Raw genomic sequence first — 8,795 nt, 5'->3', positions numbered from 1 at the left:
ATAGGGATAAATGACATGGTATAAACAATATGTACGGAAAAAAAAACATGCAAAGTAACAGACAAAACAGACACAAAACTGTCAAACTAAAGACATTCTGTAAAATTCTCATCGCTCAACTTTAACAATGTTGGGGCAATTTATTTTACACTGCTAGAATCTTATTTTTGGCAACCTGTCAAATTGAACCGTAACGTGCATCTAGAGGAAAATACAAATATTATTTTATGACTCTAAAACCTGGTTTGAATGTGAAATACAACAGAACAAAACATCACCATTGTGCTTTAAGGAAATGTACTTTTTGCTCTCAGTGCTCCTTCCCACCCTGACAGAGACACTGACACAGCCTCGCAGTCGACCACGACAGTGCGGTGGTCACATATTCAGCAGCGAATGCAGTCATAGCAGCAGCTTCGACCGCCTACAGCTTGGCTAATTGGCAAAGGCTCTGCGCCTTGAATATTTCATATCAGACATTAGTTATAAGAGCAAAATGAGTTTCTATTTGCCTATAATGACCCCCAAAAGGTTAAGGATTGGCTTACAACTGAGGCACTCTCTGCAGCGAGGGAGTACTCACACAGCTAATGACATTCACAAGTCCATCAGCAGCTTGGTGCAGTGGTCACAGTCAGACCACAGTTGGTGGTTAGAGGAGGAAACGCTACACAGCAAAATTTTATTGACTAAATCGGTCAAATGAGTGAAACCTGTTCTCTGTAATTTATCATATTTACTGTGGTTCTCAGTCACCATATTATTGAGGCAGTCAGTAATGGTGAGGAAGTGTTCAGAGCTTTTACTGTAGTAGTGGTGATACCACAATGTCAAAATACTCTGTTATGAGTGAAATTCTTGATTAAAGTTTCATTTTAGTGATAGTACATCAGTATTATCAACAAAATATACTAAAATATCAATGGTAAAAGTACTTACTATACAGAACGGTCCTTTTCTGAGTATTATATAATTACAGTAGATGGTTATTACTCATTTCTGGTAAGCAGCATTTTTATGTTGGAGCTAAGGTTAACCCTTAAATTTCCTGTGTAATTTTCAGGTATTTAATGGTTAATTTTTAGGACACTTGACAGAAAGGATGGTGCAATTTGTGACAGTTGTAGTTGGTTTAGTTGGTAAGTGCCCACTCATTATATTTGGATTCATATGTAGTTGTTAATTGGCAGAAAGTCTTAATAAATTAGACTTTACAATTCTTAAACTGACAGAAAAATAAATTATTGTGTAGTTTTGTGTGCCAAACTAGATATTATCATATTAGATTATATATATAATCACCATTTCCTTCTCTACCAAATTACATTACCCTTTTGAGCAGTTGCACAGAACCTACTTCCATGAAATTGTTGAAAAAACGTCCTAGAAATTAGTAGGAAACTAAGGGATCCATAACATAAAGTGTTACCGATATTATTCATAGATGCTAAATCATTATAGCTCATTATGAATCCACATATAAACCAAGGTTTATTCAGGTTTTTTTCTTAATAAAAACTATATTTAAGCAGAGTACACAAGTGAACCACTGATAATGTTGTATACTCATTCAGACAATCAAATAAGCAAACATATAAAAGTTTATTGAGTTTTCAATGATTCTCAAATAAGTCACACATGGTGCACACTTTACATTTATTATAAACAGGAAATTTGAAAGTGCTCTCATGTTCCCTTAATATTCTGTTGACCTAAATTAAGCAAACATTGTGAGGCTAACAGCTGTAATATAAATATAATTGTTGCTATCAGTGTCACAATGAAATATAAGTACAGAGCATGTTGAGGGTTTCCACTAACAGAGTGTACAATTGTGGTAGGCTGAAGGTTACAGGTGACATCTTTATTGCAGGGCTTTGTTTAAAACTCATTTGTGATTGGACATCAATCCCTCTCAATCTCACGTCTGTTCTCTCTGATTTCAGACACTTCTCCCGATCCACAAGTGCAAGACAAGTCCAAACACTTTGTGCGTCATTCACATCCAAATATAGTTTACTCAGAAATAAAAAAAAAAAGAGTATCCTGTCAATGTTGCCTCTGGCATTTCAAAGGAGATGAAAGAGCTGCGTGGCAGAAATGTCAATGTTTACTAAATATTTCATCTATTCAACGTGACCACCGCCAATACCGACCAATAGTCATGTAGCGGGTGTAATCTCTCCAGAGTAAAATACATGACCAAATTAGCAGATTGATTTCCATATCAAAAGCCGTTGTAGTTTTGCTGCTCAGGATTGGGTGGGGTTGGAAACCAGAAGGGAAACAAAGGAAAGGCAAATCCTTGGGTTGTTCCTGTGCGATTGATATGCAGTGTGATTTCGCTGTGATGTGTTGTCGCCACTTCACCTCCAACATGTGACATCCTGTAAAATTTGTGCTTTGGGGCAATGAAACAGATTTTATATTAAATGTAATGCGTTAGATATCACACCCTTTTTCTAACTCTTGTTTATGTGTTGATGAAGCATTTTTTAACTGTGTTTGCCACAGAATTAGGTGCTTAAGACCTCTTTTACTGTGTTTCTTGTCATTATTATATTAACATAGTTTTGGTGTTTTCATATCATGTGATTTTCTGTCATGTATATACGCTTATGATGTTGGATGTCTATGTTAAATATACAAAACTTACAAAACTTGAGGTGAATGTATATAAAAATACCATCTTCAAGTTACAGGCCAGGGCTTAAGCCTGCTTTGAACACTCAGTTTCAAAGTTACCTCTACTTTCCCATCGAACTGATGTTCATAGTCTTTGTTGTTAAGGTTGTTCACGTTGCCCATTTGCATATTTCAGATCAGATTTGGGTTCGAACATGTATGGATGTATTTGAGAAGTTTATATTTCGAGTAAAGAACGAGAAAAAGAAGCAGAACCCAACTACTATTGTTTCTTTACGTAGCCTCTGTAGCCAGCAGGAGCTAACCAATCAGAACAGAGTGGGCTCATCAGGAGGGGGGTCTTAAAGAGACAGGAGCTAAAACAGTCTGTTTCAGACGAAGGCTGAACTGAGGGGCCGCATAAAGAAGCAGTATAAGATAAATTAGTAGTTTTTTGAACTGTAAATTATTAAAAGATATTCCAGTAGAGCCCCAAAATATAAATATAGACCTGGAAATGTGCATGATACGTCCTCTTGTTTGTTTTATTCCCTGTTGACAATGATCCTGATGAACTTGTCCAACATTATGTTGCCATGAGCTGATCATGACAGATTCTAGTCATCGACTTACAACAACACGGAAAAATAGACGCTTAAGACGTCCGCTCAATGGAGAATTTAATATCTGTCAGTGGAGATGGTAATCAACTGAGCTCAGTTCAATATAATGGTGTGCGGTCACTTAGTGAAAGCTTTATAAATACTTAATAAGTGGGATGAGGGACATATTTATCATAGGTCACGAAACATTAGCGACACAGTATTGATTCTTAATGGTCTTGTAGCCTGAGTGACGTTCAGATGCTGTCAAAACAGTAATTGTTTTGTCCAACACCTCCCACAAAAAGAAACTGGGAATTCAATAGATATCGATTTGACTTTATAATGTATAATAACTTCCAAATTTGTCACTGAGAGGAGGCATTAACTTACACAGTGGCAGTACTGAAAGTACAGTTTTAAGTTTTTTGGAGTTTACTGAAGCAGTTCTCTTTGCAAATCTGTCAGTAGATTCCTTCAACTCACATTCGTCTGGAATAGTTTAATAATTTAAAAAAATTACTGAGATGGATACTGTATCACTCTCATGTCTGGACTAGCTTTGTCTGGCTGTTTCCCCCCTGAACTATTCCTGTACTTCAAAGCATCTTTAGTTAAATCTACTGATATATTTGGGCTTAAATAACACAGTCTTTATATCGCTATCATTAGCTTTCTATCTGTAGATTGTAAAACAAGAGCACTCTCCTTCTCTTCAGCTTCATGCAAGATCTGACATGTTTTTATTAGATCAGTAACACTCCTGCAACATCACTTCTCACTTTTCAGCTAAAGACATCATAATCATTTCAGGGATATGTCAAATATTGCCAGCGGTGTTCTGTAACGAGGGAGAAAGACTTCCTCTTTCCCCCGGCATGCTGCAGCAGTAATGTGTGTGTATGTGTGTGCATGTGTTCAGAGTATCTGATCTGTCATTGATTGCTGACGTGTGGTGGAAGCAGGGGACAGAGTCAGGCTAAAGTATAAGAAGCTGAGCTATAGTCTGAGCACAGGCTGTCAGTGAACACAGCTGACCTTATAGTAGGGAGACCTGCAGAGAAAGTGAAGCAGCCTCTCCAGTGCTTTGCTCACGATCTTGATAGTAGCCGGGAGGTTTATTTTAGTTTGTTTTTCATGTCAGGAACCACCCAGGGATGCGACTCAGCCTGGTTGTTTTTAATTGCACTCACCACCTTGGTTAAGCTTTAATTACTTTAGTGTGAAGCTCATTGTGCTGCTTCATCTTTTAGCAGAGGTGCTGGATTCAAAGATATGCTAATGCTTTCGTGTGGTTTAAAATAAAACCTGGGGTACTCTTCTCAGCCTCATGAATAAAAACACATGCTAAATGGCCTAGTTATCCCTCAGATTTGCGACAATAGCAATGAATTTTAAGACACTGTAGCCATGGGAGCGTGTGGTGAAACAAGTTACAGCGTTACTACTTTCTTGTTACTACTGTATCCGGCAACCTGTGCTTTAATTGTCCCTCATACACATGCAGAAGCTGCCACGTATGGAACCTCTCCACTGTGCTCTCCAAAGATGAACCATCTCAAATTTCATAATCCCACTGTTTGCATGTATGAGCATGCCCCAGGCCAAGCACCAGAGAGCCAGCGCTCGCCTGATCTCATTGATTGTTCATGAGTCTCTCAAAGAAAAAAAAAAGCAATTTGTTTTCCTTTTTTGATACTCTGGAACGTGATGAACGAAGTGTGTTGAGAAATGAGATAAATCAAGTTTTGATTAGAACGGATGGAATTATGATTCATGAAAGAGTGTCATCGAGTATGAAAACTGTAGATCATCATGTTTCATCGCATGCTGAAATACTGTAGGCTGCACTTTTGACAAGTAACATGCAAAACCAAAGCTTGTATACATGTATTTGATAGTCTGGTGGATTTATAGAGCAGAACTGAATATAGCTGAAATCCATAACTTGCCACAGTGTTGACCAAAAGATGACAAAGGCTTTACTAATAAGATTCAAAGATATACAAAACCAAAGCAAATCTATGTGTGTACATCTATGTCAAACGTTGAGGATAGTGAGGCAGAGCTTCGCCTCAGTGAGCATCAGTTCCTTTGAGGAGAGGGAAAGCAAAACATATGAAACAGAGCGAGAAAGGTCATCGGCAGAATAAATTTAAAGGCGTATTGTGCAATTCTTTATTTTATTACGACAATCATAGTAGCACCCTTAAAGCCTACAACACCACAATAAGATGAAACTTAAGACGGCTCTTGCAATAATTTTGACTAAATTAGTTTAGTTAACATTTTAGAACCATAGAATAGAGAAGGAAAGTCTGATACAGAGGTAGACCATTGTCTCATTACTACAGTGCGACAGAGTTTTGTTACTTACAACAACTGGCAGATATATGAATATGAATATTATATAGAATAAATAATTGTAAATATTACATTTTTCAAACTCAGCACCTAGAATTTTAGATTTAAGAGCAGCTTAATGACAGAAAATCTCGTTTTTACTGACTTCCAGTGGTTTAACGTCTCATTTTGCTGCAGTGATGTCGACGTGTACTTGAGGGTGTGTCAGTACATTGTGACATCACTGTTGGGGGTCGTTAAAGGAGCAACTGAGCACACTTCTGACCACAAACAACTAACTACTATTAAGCATGGCATTAAGTTACTCTTTAACTAAATTGTTTTAATTACTGAACTGTAACTTAAGCAGATCAGCAGACAGTCATATGAATTAGTTTTTAGTTTTTATTTATTTCTTTTTCACAAATAACAACACACACACAAACCAAAACCTAAATGCGTTAAAGAAGCAAAAAGGATTGTACTGGTCATCTATAAAAAAACCCAACATCTAAAATTGAAGTTCATCATAATTCTTGTAACAGTTGTGTGAAACGAATTTGAAATGTACTGACAAAGACTGTCGTTGTGCTAATAGAGGAAGCAGATCAGGAAATTCTCATACTGGTTGTTAGCATTTTCATTCAAACAAACTATTTAGATTTAATATATGATCAAATGAAAATGCTGCAAAATGTCACTATTAATTTGATCATGCACCATTTTATAATCAGTGTTTACTACGTACAGGGACTCAGATTCTAACATCCAGAATGAGTAGTGGATAACGACTTGTTGTTTGTTGTTTTTGTTGTGTTCCAGTCTGCCATGAACACGGAGAAGAGTTCATGCAGAGCAACCTGAGCGAGTGCTGATTGCGTCCAGTGAGACTGAAAAACCTGAAAGTAAATGAGGCAGGGCTGCGCGGCTCTTTTACTTTTTTTTTTTGAGACATGTTCACTACTTATTTAGTGGTGAAAGGTGAAAAATGGTCTAAAATCACCTCATGTACCAACACTTCTTTGAAAAGAGCTTAATAAGAGGTGTATCTGCTTGTTCTAAAGCTTCATTCAAGTTATATCACACCCATATTCGCACCCAAAGATGCCATTTTTATGGCTAAAGCATCAAATGAAAAGGTGTGGATGTCTCAGTAATCATTTAATACACTTTTTAAATGAAACGTAGCTGATATATCTGAAAACCGGCGGGATGTTAAATAGAATTTTAAATTAAATTCTGTTGTTGTGAATCACTTGGAAAGACTTTTATGTTTATTCAGTTTCAGATTTTATTAAACTACCATTTATTTCCACCCAGAAAACTATGGAAAATGCTCAAATACTCAGTAATTTCCTTTTTAATCTTGTTTAAACAACTACACTTCATCTTTGCTGCCCTTCCCCGGAGAGACACTTTGTATCCCACGTATCCTTTTTGATGTCAAGACGCTGGTCAACACTTTGTTTCTCTGCCTTGTTATCTTGACATGTGTTTAATTACCGATATCACATTCACACTCCTGTGTGCATTTGTTGGCTTTCTCTCCATGTGGTGGTGAGTAGGTGGAGAACGCAAATGTCACCGGCGATATGGTGAAGCTCAGATAGCACTATACACACAGGGAGAGGCTTATACATATGCTGTGATACAACACTGACTGAATACAACAAGAAACAAAAAGCCATAACATTTCTTTATTCTTACAAAGACTCAGATGAAAAATAGGCATAACTTTGACCATACACTAATGTCATGGTGCACTTTGTCTTCGGCTGTGACTGAAAAAAAACCCAGAATGACGTATTTTGTGCTGCCCCACACACCTTTAAAGCACCTTTCACCTGCCAATTTCTTCTCTGGTTTTCTGGTCTGGGGCTGTTAACACACACAGGCACAGCGATGCACCTGGGGGAGCAGAGATGGGATGGGAGTAATAAGGCTTCAGGGGCTAGTGTTGACCTCAAGCTAGAGATTCAGAACATGTGAAATGAGAAAGGAAGCCCCACACTTGTAGGTGAAAGCAGGGCTGCCAGAGCACAAAACAGACTTTGTCAAAAACACTTGAGGTTCTTTTTTCTCTTTCCTTTTTCTCTACTCTTTAGATTAGGTGCATTTCCATCAGCTGTTTTTATTTGTATTTTCAATTTGTGCATAAAAAACCAAAGTGAAAATGCTGAAAATTAGAAAAAAATCAATAGTGATAACAAGGAACATTTTCCAACAATCTTTCCTCAAAGGCATTCACAGTGTTGCACCTGGTTGTGCACATGAAAAGTGACAGAAGTAAAAAAAAAAAAAAGGAAAAAGAGATTTTGAGAGAGAAGTTCAAATCAATGCACGAAGTGGGCATGAAAGTCAGTTCTAAAAAGTTACTGAAATGTTCTAAAAAGTTACTGAAATGTTCAGATGTTGGAAAGGTTTGAGCCTTTCAGATGCTGCTCACACACGTCTGACAAGCACGAGGTTGATGGATAATTCTGGCCTCATGTTTTAGCGTGAATGAGGAAAAAAGAGATTTTGGAGTAAAAGAAAGTTGTCTTATTAAGTTTACTGCCTCACAGCTTCCAACTAAGTTTGACCACAACACACTCTGTAAGCACTCATTTTAAATATGAGTAGACGATAACACAAATCAACTGTTGTCATTAAGCTGAATATTAAAAAAAATAGTGACTTGACTCCAGATGTCTGATAACAGACAAGCAGGAGAGGTCAACAACTGGATGTGTGTATCCCAATCCTTACCAGATGTTGCCTGTGATCATATACTCTAATATAAAGATGGATGCAGTGAGGTGTGACGTCACCTGTTGGTTTGCATTGAAACCGGTTTGAAGCTCAATGGTCGGTGCCATCCTTTCCATTTGGAGCCAGAACCCTCCAGTCCAGTTAAAAGCTACTATAAGTCCTCAAATCTTACTAACAGAGCAATAATTTCCAAAATGATCACCAGCACACTTATGAGAGGGCCTGAATTTAGCAGTTGAGACCATAATGACTCGTTAAAAAAACTGCATCTAGCTGCCATCGGTGGCGTTGCAGTTTGAGGTGCTTCCGTATTGGCTTCATCCTCAAACTGTGGTAGTTTGCAAAAAGATGAGAGAGAAGACGAAGAAATCTGGCTTTTCTTTTTGTTTTGGCATTCCAGCGTAGACATGAAAATTACCTGAAAATATGGACGCACGTAATTTTCACCTGTAAAAACACCATTTTCAGATTTAG

Source organism: Thunnus thynnus, chromosome 21 (genome assembly GCF_963924715.1).
Source record: "Thunnus thynnus chromosome 21, fThuThy2.1, whole genome shotgun sequence".
Taxonomy (NCBI): Eukaryota; Metazoa; Chordata; class Actinopteri; order Scombriformes; family Scombridae; genus Thunnus; species Thunnus thynnus.
The sequence above is the reverse complement of the archived record's forward strand: the minus strand, read 5'-3'. Positions refer to the sequence as shown.